Source organism: Salmo salar, chromosome 04 (genome assembly GCF_965601325.2).
Source record: "Salmo salar chromosome 04, fSalSal1, whole genome shotgun sequence".
Classification (NCBI taxonomy): Eukaryota; Metazoa; Chordata; class Actinopteri; order Salmoniformes; family Salmonidae; genus Salmo; species Salmo salar.
The window spans coordinates 8,195,272-8,206,606 of NC_138294.1; the positions used below are offsets into that span (position 1 = coordinate 8,195,272).

At 39.6% G+C, this 11,335-nt stretch overlaps 28 non-coding genes across 28 annotated transcripts; all 28 read right to left on the reverse strand.

Annotated features, from left to right (window-relative positions):
* Positions 1 to 255: 255 nt before the first annotated feature.
* trnaq-cug (transfer RNA glutamine (anticodon CUG)) lies at positions 256 to 327 on the reverse strand. The gene has a single exon. It is a non-coding gene; the product is annotated as a tRNA-Gln (tRNA).
* Positions 328 to 438: 111 nt separating this feature from the next.
* trnaq-uug (transfer RNA glutamine (anticodon UUG)) lies at positions 439 to 510 on the reverse strand. Its single transcript has one exon. It is a non-coding gene; the product is annotated as a tRNA-Gln (tRNA).
* Positions 511 to 1,035: 525 nt separating this feature from the next.
* Positions 1,036 to 1,107, reverse strand: trnaq-cug (transfer RNA glutamine (anticodon CUG)). The gene has a single exon. It is a non-coding gene; the product is annotated as a tRNA-Gln (tRNA).
* A 111-nt stretch (positions 1,108 to 1,218) lies between these two features.
* On the reverse strand, positions 1,219 to 1,290 carry trnaq-uug (transfer RNA glutamine (anticodon UUG)). The gene has a single exon. It is a non-coding gene; the product is annotated as a tRNA-Gln (tRNA).
* Positions 1,291 to 1,814: 524 nt separating this feature from the next.
* On the reverse strand, positions 1,815 to 1,886 carry trnaq-cug (transfer RNA glutamine (anticodon CUG)). Its single transcript has one exon. It is a non-coding gene; the product is annotated as a tRNA-Gln (tRNA).
* Positions 1,887 to 1,997: 111 nt separating this feature from the next.
* On the reverse strand, positions 1,998 to 2,069 carry trnaq-uug (transfer RNA glutamine (anticodon UUG)). Its single transcript has one exon. It is a non-coding gene; the product is annotated as a tRNA-Gln (tRNA).
* Positions 2,070 to 2,594: 525 nt separating this feature from the next.
* On the reverse strand, positions 2,595 to 2,666 carry trnaq-cug (transfer RNA glutamine (anticodon CUG)). The gene has a single exon. It is a non-coding gene; the product is annotated as a tRNA-Gln (tRNA).
* Positions 2,667 to 2,777: 111 nt separating this feature from the next.
* On the reverse strand, positions 2,778 to 2,849 carry trnaq-uug (transfer RNA glutamine (anticodon UUG)). The gene has a single exon. It is a non-coding gene; the product is annotated as a tRNA-Gln (tRNA).
* Positions 2,850 to 3,373: 524 nt separating this feature from the next.
* trnaq-cug (transfer RNA glutamine (anticodon CUG)) lies at positions 3,374 to 3,442 on the reverse strand. Its single transcript has one exon. It is a non-coding gene; the product is annotated as a tRNA-Gln (tRNA).
* A 104-nt stretch (positions 3,443 to 3,546) lies between these two features.
* trnaq-uug (transfer RNA glutamine (anticodon UUG)) lies at positions 3,547 to 3,618 on the reverse strand. Its single transcript has one exon. It is a non-coding gene; the product is annotated as a tRNA-Gln (tRNA).
* A 525-nt stretch (positions 3,619 to 4,143) lies between these two features.
* Positions 4,144 to 4,215, reverse strand: trnaq-cug (transfer RNA glutamine (anticodon CUG)). The gene has a single exon. It is a non-coding gene; the product is annotated as a tRNA-Gln (tRNA).
* A 111-nt stretch (positions 4,216 to 4,326) lies between these two features.
* Positions 4,327 to 4,398, reverse strand: trnaq-uug (transfer RNA glutamine (anticodon UUG)). The gene has a single exon. It is a non-coding gene; the product is annotated as a tRNA-Gln (tRNA).
* Positions 4,399 to 4,922: 524 nt separating this feature from the next.
* On the reverse strand, positions 4,923 to 4,994 carry trnaq-cug (transfer RNA glutamine (anticodon CUG)). Its single transcript has one exon. It is a non-coding gene; the product is annotated as a tRNA-Gln (tRNA).
* Positions 4,995 to 5,105: 111 nt separating this feature from the next.
* trnaq-uug (transfer RNA glutamine (anticodon UUG)) lies at positions 5,106 to 5,177 on the reverse strand. The gene has a single exon. It is a non-coding gene; the product is annotated as a tRNA-Gln (tRNA).
* Positions 5,178 to 5,701: 524 nt separating this feature from the next.
* On the reverse strand, positions 5,702 to 5,773 carry trnaq-cug (transfer RNA glutamine (anticodon CUG)). Its single transcript has one exon. It is a non-coding gene; the product is annotated as a tRNA-Gln (tRNA).
* Positions 5,774 to 5,884: 111 nt separating this feature from the next.
* On the reverse strand, positions 5,885 to 5,956 carry trnaq-uug (transfer RNA glutamine (anticodon UUG)). Its single transcript has one exon. It is a non-coding gene; the product is annotated as a tRNA-Gln (tRNA).
* A 524-nt stretch (positions 5,957 to 6,480) lies between these two features.
* Positions 6,481 to 6,552, reverse strand: trnaq-cug (transfer RNA glutamine (anticodon CUG)). Its single transcript has one exon. It is a non-coding gene; the product is annotated as a tRNA-Gln (tRNA).
* Positions 6,553 to 6,663: 111 nt separating this feature from the next.
* Positions 6,664 to 6,735, reverse strand: trnaq-uug (transfer RNA glutamine (anticodon UUG)). Its single transcript has one exon. It is a non-coding gene; the product is annotated as a tRNA-Gln (tRNA).
* A 524-nt stretch (positions 6,736 to 7,259) lies between these two features.
* Positions 7,260 to 7,331, reverse strand: trnaq-cug (transfer RNA glutamine (anticodon CUG)). The gene has a single exon. It is a non-coding gene; the product is annotated as a tRNA-Gln (tRNA).
* A 111-nt stretch (positions 7,332 to 7,442) lies between these two features.
* On the reverse strand, positions 7,443 to 7,514 carry trnaq-uug (transfer RNA glutamine (anticodon UUG)). The gene has a single exon. It is a non-coding gene; the product is annotated as a tRNA-Gln (tRNA).
* Positions 7,515 to 8,038: 524 nt separating this feature from the next.
* On the reverse strand, positions 8,039 to 8,110 carry trnaq-cug (transfer RNA glutamine (anticodon CUG)). Its single transcript has one exon. It is a non-coding gene; the product is annotated as a tRNA-Gln (tRNA).
* Positions 8,111 to 8,221: 111 nt separating this feature from the next.
* Positions 8,222 to 8,293, reverse strand: trnaq-uug (transfer RNA glutamine (anticodon UUG)). Its single transcript has one exon. It is a non-coding gene; the product is annotated as a tRNA-Gln (tRNA).
* A 525-nt stretch (positions 8,294 to 8,818) lies between these two features.
* On the reverse strand, positions 8,819 to 8,890 carry trnaq-cug (transfer RNA glutamine (anticodon CUG)). Its single transcript has one exon. It is a non-coding gene; the product is annotated as a tRNA-Gln (tRNA).
* A 111-nt stretch (positions 8,891 to 9,001) lies between these two features.
* Positions 9,002 to 9,073, reverse strand: trnaq-uug (transfer RNA glutamine (anticodon UUG)). The gene has a single exon. It is a non-coding gene; the product is annotated as a tRNA-Gln (tRNA).
* Positions 9,074 to 9,597: 524 nt separating this feature from the next.
* trnaq-cug (transfer RNA glutamine (anticodon CUG)) lies at positions 9,598 to 9,669 on the reverse strand. Its single transcript has one exon. It is a non-coding gene; the product is annotated as a tRNA-Gln (tRNA).
* A 111-nt stretch (positions 9,670 to 9,780) lies between these two features.
* trnaq-uug (transfer RNA glutamine (anticodon UUG)) lies at positions 9,781 to 9,852 on the reverse strand. Its single transcript has one exon. It is a non-coding gene; the product is annotated as a tRNA-Gln (tRNA).
* Positions 9,853 to 10,376: 524 nt separating this feature from the next.
* trnaq-cug (transfer RNA glutamine (anticodon CUG)) lies at positions 10,377 to 10,448 on the reverse strand. The gene has a single exon. It is a non-coding gene; the product is annotated as a tRNA-Gln (tRNA).
* Positions 10,449 to 10,559: 111 nt separating this feature from the next.
* trnaq-uug (transfer RNA glutamine (anticodon UUG)) lies at positions 10,560 to 10,631 on the reverse strand. The gene has a single exon. It is a non-coding gene; the product is annotated as a tRNA-Gln (tRNA).
* Between the last annotated feature and the right edge of the window lie 704 nt (positions 10,632 to 11,335).

Below are 11,335 nucleotides of genomic sequence, written 5' to 3' on the forward strand. Positions count from 1 at the left end.
TTCTGGACAGAAACGGTATCACCTGGGCTACCCTACCATGTAACATCTTGAAAAAAATCTTAATTATTTTCAGTTCATTGGGGGGCAGCAAGTTTTCAATTAATAAATGTACTAGGCATTCATATTAAAAATGTCCTGCAGGCTGGCCATTCATGCGTACCAAAGACTGCTTATCGACTCCCACCCTCTTGTTTCTTTCACACAAGGGTATTTTAAAGTTGACAGGAGAGCATTATGTCAATGCAGAATGAAGGTAGGTCCTACCGAGATTTGAACTCGGATCGCAGGATTCAGAGTCCTGAGTGCTAACCATTACACCATAGAACCCCATAGCAATTATTGAAGTGTTCAGATTTTCCTGTCATTTGTTCACCGGATAAACAGCTAGAAATGAGATTATTGGTAGGCCACGTGAATAATTCAGCACAAAAGCTAGAAAGGTTCTACTGAGATTTGAACTCGGATCACTGGATTCAAAGTCCAGAGTGCTAACCATTACACCATAGAACCATATTATACATCCATTTGGGAATTGTACAGAAAAAAATTTACGCGTTTTAATTAGCAAATGTGGACTGTCGTTCCTATCACGTGTTGCAAATACTTTCAACAATCGTTGGACAGCTATATTCCAGTTCCACGTGGGAAGATTAATTCACATGGTAGGTCCTACCGAGATTTGAACTCAGATTGCAAGATCCAGAGTGATAACCTTTACAGCATAGAATGCTGGTTCAGATTTTACTGTCCTTGGTTCACAGGAAAAACAGAGAAAATATTTTCTGGACAGAAACGGTATCACCTGGGCTACCCTACCATGTAACATCTTGAAAAAAATCTTAATTATTTTCAGTTCATTGGGGGGCAGCAAGTTTTCAATTAATAAATGTACTAGGCATTCATATTAAAAATTTCCTGCAGGCTGGCCATTCATGCGTACCAAAGACTGCTTGTCGACTCCCACCCACTTGTTTCTTTCACACAAGGCTATTTTAAAGTTGACAGGAGAGCAGTATGTCAATGCAGAATGAAGGTAGGTCCTACCGAGATTTGAACTCGGATCGCAGGATTCAGAGTCCTGAGTGCTAACCATTACACCATAGAACCCCATAGTAATTATTGAAGTGTTCAGATTTTCCTGTCATTTGTTCACCGGATAAACAACTAGAAATGAGATTATTGGTAGGCCACGTGAATAATTCAGCACAAAAGCTAGAAAGGTTCTACCGAGATTTGAACTCGGATCACTGGATTCAAAGTCCAGAGTGCTAACCATTACACCATAGAACCATATTATACATCCATTTGGGAATTGTACAGAAAAAAAATTACGCGTTTTAATGAGCAAATGTGGACTGTCGTTCCTATCACGTGTTGCAAATACTTTCAACAATCGTTGGACAGCTATATTCCAGTTCCACGGGGCAGATTAATTCACATGGTAGGTCCTACCGAGATTTGAACTCAGATTGCAAGATCCAGAGTGATAACCTTTACAGCATAGAATGCTGGTTCAGATTTTACTGTCCTTGGTTCACAGGAAAAACAGAGAAAATATTTTCTGGACAGAAACGGTATCACCTGGGCTACCCTACCATGTAACATCTTGAAAAAAATCTTAATTATTTTCAGTTCATTGGGGGGCAGCAAGTTTTCAATTAATAAATGTACTAGGCATTCATATTAAAAATGTCCTGCAGGCTGGCCATTCATGCGTACCAAAGACTGCTTATCGACTCCCACCCTCTTGTTTCTTTCACACAAGGGTATTTTAAAGTTGACAGGAGAGCATTATGTCAATGCAGAATGAAGGTAGGTCCTACCGAGATTTGAACTCGGATCGCAGGATTCAGAGTCCTGAGTGCTAACCATTACACCATAGAACCCCATAGCAATTATTGAAGTGTTCAGATTTTCCTGTCATTTGTTCACCGGATAAACAGCTAGAAATGAGATTATTGGTAGGCCACGTGAATAATTCAGCACAAAAGCTAGAAAGGTTCTACTGAGATTTGAACTCGGATCACTGGATTCAAAGTCCAGAGTGCTAACCATTACACCATAGAACCATATTATACATCCATTTGGGAATTGTACAGAAAAAAATTTACGCGTTTTAATTAGCAAATGTGGACTGTCGTTCCTATCACGTGTTGCAAATACTTTCAACAATCGTTGGACAGCTATATTCCAGTTCCACGTGGGAAGATTAATTCACATGGTAGGTCCTACCGAGATTTGAACTCAGATTGCAAGATCCAGAGTGATAACCTTTACAGCATAGAATGCTGGTTCAGATTTTACTGTCCTTGGTTCACAGGAAAAACAGAGAAAATATTTTCTGGACAGAAACGGTATCACCTGGGCTACCCTACCATGTAACATCTTGAAAAAAATCTTAATTATTTTCAGTTCATTGGGGGGCAGCAAGTTTTCAATTAATAAATGTACTAGGCATTCATATTAAAAATTTCCTGCAGGCTGGCCATTCATGCGTACCAAAGACTGCTTGTCGACTCCCACCCACTTGTTTCTTTCACACAAGGCTATTTTAAAGTTGACAGGAGAGCAGTATGTCAATGCAGAATGAAGGTAGGTCCTACCGAGATTTGAACTCGGATCGCAGGATTCAGAGTCCTGAGTGCTAACCATTACACCATAGAACCCCATAGTAATTATTGAAGTGTTCAGATTTTCCTGTCATTTGTTCACCGGATAAACAACTAGAAATGAGATTATTGGTAGGCCACGTGAATAATTCAGCACAAAAGCTAGAAAGGTTCTACCGAGATTTGAACTCGGATCACTGGATTCAAAGTCCAGAGTGCTAACCATTACACCATAGAACCATATTATACATCCATTTGGGAATTGTACAGAAAAAAAATTACGCGTTTTAATGAGCAAATGTGGACTGTCGTTCCTATCACGTGTTGCAAATACTTTCAACAATCGTTGGACAGCTATATTCCAGTTCCACGGGGCAGATTAATTCACATGGTAGGTCCTACCGAGATTTGAACTCAGATTGCAAGATCCAGAGTGATAACCTTTACAGCATAGAATGCTGGTTCAGATTTTACTGTCCTTGGTTCACAGGAAAAACAGAGAAAATATTTTCTGGACAGAAACGGTATCACCTGGGCTACCCTACCATGTAACATCTTGAAAAAAATCTTAATTATTTTCAGTTCATTGGGGGGCAGCAAGTTTTCAATTAATAAATGAACTAGGCATTCATATTAAAAATGTCCTGCAGGCTGGCCATTCATGCGTACCAAAGACTGCTTATCGACTCCCACCCTCTTGTTTCTTTCACACAAGGGTATTTTAAAGTTGACAGGAGAGCAGTATGTCAATGCAGAATGAAGGTAGGTCCTACCGAGATTTGAACTCGGATCGCAGGATTCAGAGTCCTGAGTGCTAACCATTACACCATAGCAATTATTGAAGTGTTCAGATTTTCCTGTCATTTGTTCACCGGATAAACAGCTAGAAATGAGATTATTGGTAGGCCACGTGAATAATTCAGCACAAAAGCTAGAAAGGTTCTACTGAGATTTGAACTCGGATCACTGGATTCAAAGTCCAGAGTGCTAACCATTACACCATAGAACCATATTATACATCCATTTGGGAATTGTACAGAAAAAAATGTACGCGTTTTAATTAGCAAATGTGGACTGTCGTTCCTATCACGTGTTGCAAATACTTTCAACAATCGTTGGACAGCTATATTCCAGTTCCACGGGGCAGATTAATTCACATGGTAGGTCCTACCGAGATTTGAACTCAGATTGCAAGATCCAGAGTGATAACCTTTACAGCATAGAATGCTGGTTCAGATTTTACTGTCCTTTTTTCACAGGAAAAACAGAGAAAATATTTTCTGGACAGAAACGGTATCACCTGGGCTACCCTACCATGTAACATCTTGAAAAAAATCTTAATTATTTTCAGTTCATTGGGGGGCAGCAAGTTTTCAATTAATAAATGTACTAGGCATTCATATTAAAAATTTCCTGCAGGCTGGCCATTCATGCGTACCAAAGACTGCTTATCGACTCCCACCCACTTGTTTCTTTCACACAAGGCTATTTTAAAGTTGAAAAGGAGAGCAGTATGTCACTGCAGAATGAAGGTAGGTCCTACCGAGATTTCAACTCGGATCGCAGGATTCAGAGTCCTGAGTGCTAACCATTACACCATAGAACCCCATAGTAATTATTGAAGTGTTCAGATTTTCCTGTCATTTGTTCACCGGATAAACAGCTAGAAATGAGATTATTGGTAGGCCACGTGAATAATTCAGCACAAAAGCTAGAAAGGTTCTACCGAGATTTGAACCCAGATCACTGGATTCAAAGTCCAGAGTGCTAACCATTACACCATAGAACCATATTATACATCCATTTGGGAATTGTACAGAAAAAAAATTACGCGTTTTAATTAGCAAATGTGGACTGTCGTTCCTATCACGTGTTGCAAATACTTTCAACAATCGTTGTACAGCTATATTCCAGTTCCACGGGGCAGATTAATTCACATGGTAGGTCCTACCGAGATTTGAACTCAGATTGCAAGATCCAGAGTGATAACCTTTACAGCATAGAATGCTGGTTCAGATTTTACTGTCCTTGGTTCACAGGAAAAACAGAGAAAATATTTTCTGGACAGAAACGGTATCACCTGGGCTACCCTACCATGTAACATCTTGAAAAAAATCTTAATTATTTTCAGTTCATTGGGGGGCAGCAAGTTTTCAATTAATAAATGTACTAGGCATTCATATTAAAAATTTCCTGCAGGCTGGCCATTCATGCGTACCAAAGACTGCTTGTCGACTCCCACCCACTTGTTTCTTTCACACAAGGCTATTTTAAAGTTGACAGGAGAGCAGTATGTCAATGCAGAATGAAGGTAGGTCCTACCGAGATTTGAACTCGGATCGCAGGATTCAGAGTCCTGAGTGCTAACCATTACACCATAGAACCCCATAGTAATTATTGAAGTGTTCAGATTTTCCTGTCATTTGTTCACCGGATAAACAACTAGAAATGAGATTATTGGTAGGCCACGTGAATAATTCAGCACAAAAGCTAGAAAGGTTCTACCGAGATTTGAACTCGGATCACTGGATTCAAAGTCCAGAGTGCTAACCATTACACCATAGAACCATATTATACATCCATTTGGGAATTGTACAGAAAAAAAATTACGCGTTTTAATGAGCAAATGTGGACTGTCGTTCCTATCACGTGTTGCAAATACTTTCAACAATCGTTGGACAGCTATATTCCAGTTCCACGGGGCAGATTAATTCACATGGTAGGTCCTACCGAGATTTGAACTCAGATTGCAAGATCCAGAGTGATAACCTTTACAGCATAGAATGCTGGTTCAGATTTTACTGTCCTTGGTTCACAGGAAAAACAGAGAAAATATTTTCTGGACAGAAACGGTATCACCTGGGCTACCCTACCATGTAACATCTTGAAAAAAATCTTAATTATTTTCAGTTCATTGGGGGGCAGCAAGTTTTCAATTAATAAATGAACTAGGCATTCATATTAAAAATGTCCTGCAGGCTGGCCATTCATGCGTACCAAAGACTGCTTATCGACTCCCACCCTCTTGTTTCTTTCACACAAGGGTATTTTAAAGTTGACAGGAGAGCAGTATGTCAATGCAGAATGAAGGTAGGTCCTACTGAGATTTGAACTCGGATCGCAGGATTCAGAGTCCTGAGTGCTAACCATTACACCATAGAACCCCATAGTAATTATTGAAGTGTTCAGATTTTCCTGTCATTTGTTCACCGGATAAACAACTAGAAATGAGATTATTGGTAGGCCACGTGAATAATTCAGCACAAAAGCTAGAAAGGTTCTACCGAGATTTGAACTCGGATCACTGGATTCAAAGTCCAGAGTGCTAACCATTACAACATAGAACCATATTATACATCCATTTGGGAATTGTACAGAAAAAAAATTACGCGTTTTAATGAGCAAATGTGGACTGTCGTTCCTATCACGTGTTGCAAATACTTTCAACAATCGTTGGACAGCTATATTCCAGTTCCACGGGGCAGATTAATTCACATGGTAGGTCCTACCGAGATTTGAACTCAGATTGCAAGATCCAGAGTGATAACCTTTACAGCATAGAATGCTGGTTCAGATTTTACTGTCCTTGGTTCACAGGAAAAACAGAGAAAATATTTTCTGGACAGAAACGGTATCACCTGGGCTACCCTACCATGTAACATCTTGAAAAAAATCTTAATTATTTTCAGTTCATTGGGGGGCAGCAAGTTTTCAATTAATAAATGAACTAGGCATTCATATTAAAAATGTCCTGCAGGCTGGCCATTCATGCGTACCAAAGACTGCTTATCGACTCCCACCCTCTTGTTTCTTTCACACAAGGGTATTTTAAAGTTGACAGGAGAGCAGTATGTCAATGCAGAATGAAGGTAGGTCCTACCGAGATTTGAACTCGGATCGCAGGATTCAGAGTCCTGAGTGCTAACCATTACACCATAGAACCCCATAGCAATTATTGAAGTGTTCAGATTTTCCTGTCATTTGTTCACCGGATAAACAGCTAGAAATGAGATTATTGGTAGGCCACGTGAATAATTCAGCACAAAAGCTAGAAAGGTTCTACTGAGATTTGAACTCGGATCACTGGATTCAAAGTCCAGAGTGCTAACCATTACACCATAGAACCATATTATACATCCATTTGGGAATTGTACAGAAAAAAATGTACGCGTTTTAATTAGCAAATGTGGACTGTCGTTCCTATCACGTGTTGCAAATACTTTCAACAATCGTTGGACAGCTATATTCCAGTTCCACGGGGCAGATTAATTCACATGGTAGGTCCTACCGAGATTTGAACTCAGATTGCAAGATCCAGAGTGATAACCTTTACAGCATAGAATGCTGGTTCAGATTTTACTGTCCTTTTTTCACAGGAAAAACAGAGAAAATATTTTCTGGACAGAAACGGTATCACCTGGGCTACCCTACCATGTAACATCTTGAAAAAAATCTTAATTATTTTCAGTTCATTGGGGGGCAGCAAGTTTTCAATTAATAAATGTACTAGGCATTCATATTAAAAATGTCCTGCAGGCTGGCCATTCATGCGTACCAAAGACTGCTTATCGACTCCCACCCACTTGTTTCTTTCACACAAGGCTATTTTAAAGTTGACAGGAGAGCAGTATGTCAATGCAGAATGAAGGTAGGTCCTACCGAGATTTGAACTCGGATCGCAGGATTCAGAGTCCTTAGTGCTAACCATTACACCATAGAACCCCATAGTAATTATTGAAGTGTTCAGATTTTCCTGTCATTTGTTCACCGGATAAACAGCTAGAAATGAGATTATTGGTAGGCCACGTGAATAATTCAGCACAAAAGCTAGAAAGGTTCTACTGAGATTTGAACTCGGATCACTGGATTCAAAGTCCAGAGTGCTAACCATTACACCATAGAACCATATTATACATCCATTTGGGAATTGTACAGAAAAAAAATTACGCGTTTTAATTAGCAAATGTGGACTGTCGTTCCTATCACGTGTTGCAAATACTTTCAACAATCGTTGGACAGCTATATTCCAGTTCCACGGGGCAGATTAATTCACATGGTAGGTCCTACCGAGATTTGAACTCAGATTGCAAGATCCAGAGTGATAACCTTTACAGCATAGAATGCTGGTTCAGATTTTACTGTCCTTGGTTCACAGGAAAAACAGAGAAAATATTTTCTGGACAGAAACGGTATCACCTGGGCTACCCTACCATGTAACATCTTGAAAAAAATCTTAATTATTTTCAGTTCATTGGGGGGCAGCAAGTTTTCAATTAATAAATGTACTAGGCATTCATATTAAAAATGTCCTGCAGGCTGGCCATTCATGCGTACCAAAGACTGCTTATCGACTCCCACCCTCTTGTTTCTTTCACACAAGGGTATTTTAAAGTTGACAGGAGAGCAGTATGTCAATGCAGAATGAAGGTAGGTCCTACCGAGATTTGAACTCGGATCGCAGGATTCAGAGTCCTGAGTGCTAACCATTACACCATAGAACCCCATAGCAATTATTGAAGTGTTCAGATTTTCCTGTCATTTGTTCACCGGATAAACAGCTAGAAATGAGATTATTGGTAGGCCACGTGAATAATTCAGCACAAAAGCTAGGAAGGTTCTACTGAGATTTGAACTCGGATCACTGGATTCAAAGTCCAGAGTGCTAACCATTACACCATAGAACCATATTATACATCCATTTGGGAATTGTACAGAAAAATTTTTACGCGTTTTAATTAGCAAATGTGGACTGTCGTTCCTATCACGTGTTGCAAATACTTTCAACAATCGTTGGACAGCTATATTCCAGTTCCACGGGGCAGATTAATTCACATGGTAGGTCCTACCGAGATTTGAACTCAGATTGCAAGATCCAGAGTGATAACCTTTACAGCATAGAATGCTGGTTCAGATTTTACTGTCCTTTTTTCACAGGAAAAACAGAGAAAATATTTTCTGGACAGAAACGGTATCACCTGGGCTACCCTACCATGTAACATCTTGAAAAAAATCTTAATTATTTTCAGTTCATTGGGGGGCAGCAAGTTTTCAATTAATAAATGTACTAGGCATTCATATTAAAAATGTCCTGCAGGCTGGCCATTCATGCGTACCAAAGACTGCTTATCGACTCCCACCCACTTGTTTCTTTCACACAAGGCTATTTTAAAGTTGAAAAGGAGAGCAGTATGTCACTGCAGAATGAAGGTAGGTCCTACCGAGATTTCAACTCGGATCGCAGAATTCAGAGTCCTGAGTGCTAACCATTACACCATAGAACCCCATAGTAATTATTGAAGTGTTCAGATTTTCCTGTCATTTGTTCACCGGATAAACAGCTAGAAATGAGATTATTGGTAGGCCACGTGAATAATTCAGCACAAAAGCTAGAAAGGTTCTACCGAGATTTGAACCCAGATCACTGGATTCAAAGTCCAGAGTGCTAACCATTACACCATAGAACCATATTATACATCCATTTGGGAATTGTACAGAAAAAAAATTACGCGTTTTAATTAGCAAATGTGGACTGTCGTTCCTATCACGTGTTGCAAATACTTTCAACAATCGTTGTACAGCTATATTCCAGTTCCACGGGGCAGATTAATTCACATGGTAGGTCCTACCGAGATTTGAACTCAGATTGCAAGATCCAGAGTGATAACCTTTACAGCATAGAATGCTGGTTCAGATTTTACTGTCCTTGGTTCACAGGAAAAACAGAGAAAATATTTTCTGGACAGAAACGGTATCACCTGGGCTACCCTACCATGTAACATCTTGAAAAAAATCTTAATTATTTTCAGTTCATTGGGGGGCAGCAAGTTTTCAATTAATAAATGTACTAGGCATTCATATTAAAAATTTCCTGCAGGCTGGCCATTCATGCGTACCAAAGACTGCTTGTCGACTCCCACCCACTTGTTTCTTTCACACAAGGCTATTTTAAAGTTGACAGGAGAGCAGTATGTCAATGCAGAATGAAGGTAGGTCCTACCGAGATTTGAACTCGGATCGCAGGATTCAGAGTCCTGAGTGCTAACCATTACACCATAGAACCCCATAGTAATTATTGAAGTGTTCAGATTTTCCTGTCATTTGTTCACCGGATAAACAACTAGAAATGAGATTATTGGTAGGCCACGTGAATAATTCAGCACAAAAGCTAGAAAGGTTCTACCGAGATTTGAACTCGGATCACTGGATTCAAAGTCCAGAGTGCTAACCATTACACCATAGAACCATATTATACATCCATTTGGGAATTGTACAGAAAAAAAATTACGCGTTTTAATGAGCAAATGTGGACTGTCGTTCCTATCACGTGTTGCAAATACTTTCAACAATCGTTGGACAGCTATATTCCAGTTCCACGGGGCAGATTAATTCACATGGTAGGTCCTACCGAGATTTGAACTCAGATTGCAAGATCCAGAGTGATAACCTTTACAGCATAGAATGCTGGTTCAGATTTTACTGTCCTTGGTTCACAGGAAAAACAGAGAAAATATTTTCTGGACAGAAACGGTATCACCTGGGCTACCCTACCATGTAACATCTTGAAAAAAATCTTAATTATTTTCAGTTCATTGGGGGGCAGCAAGTTTTCAATTAATAAATGTACTAGGCATTCATATTAAAAATGTCCTGCAGGCTGGCCATTCATGCGTACCAAAGACTGCTTATCGACTCCCACCCTCTTGTTTCTTTCACACAAGGGTATTTTAAAGTTGACAGGAGAGCAGTATGTCAATGCAGAATGAAGGTAGGTCCTACCGAGATTTGAACTCGGATCGCAGGATTCAGAGTCCTGAGTGCTAACCATTACACCATAGAACCCCATAGCAATTATTGAAGTGTTCAGATTTTCCTGTCATTTGTTCACCGGATAAACAGCTAGAAATGAGATTATTGGTAGGCCACGTGAATAATTCAGCACAAAAGCTAGAAAGGTTCTACTGAGATTTGAACTCGGATCACTGGATTCAAAGTCCAGAGTGCTAACCATTACACCATAGAACCATATTATACATCCATTTGGGAATTGTACAGAAAAAAATTTACGCGTTTTAATTAGCAAATGTGGACTGTCGTTCCTATCACGTGTTGCAAATACTTTCAACAATCGTTGGACAGCTATATTCCAGTTCCACGGGGCAGATTAATTCACATGGTAGGTCCTACCGAGATTTGAACTCAGATTGCAAGATCCAGAGTGATAACCTTTACAGCATAGAATGCTGGTTCAGATTTTACTGTCCTTTTTTCACAGGAAAAACAGAGAAAATATTTTCTGGACAGAAACGGTATCACCTGGGCTACCCTACCATGTAACATCTTGAAAAAAATCTTAATTATTTTCAGTTCATTGGGGGGCAGCAAGTTTTCAATTAATAAATGTACTAGGCATTCATATTAAAAATGTCCTGCAGGCTGGCCATTCATGCGTACCAAAGACTGCTTATCAACTCCCACCCACTTGTTTCTTTCACACAAGGCTATTTTAAAGTTGACAGGAGAGCTGTATGTCAATGCAGAATGAAGGTAGGTCCTACCGAGATTTGAACTCGGATCGCAGGATTCAGAGTCCTTAGTGCTAACCATTACACCATAGAACGCCATAGTAATTATTGAAGTGTTCAGATTTTCCTGTCATTTGTTCACCGGATAAACAGCTAGAAATGAGATTATTGGTAGGCCACGTGAATAATTCAGCACAAAAGCTA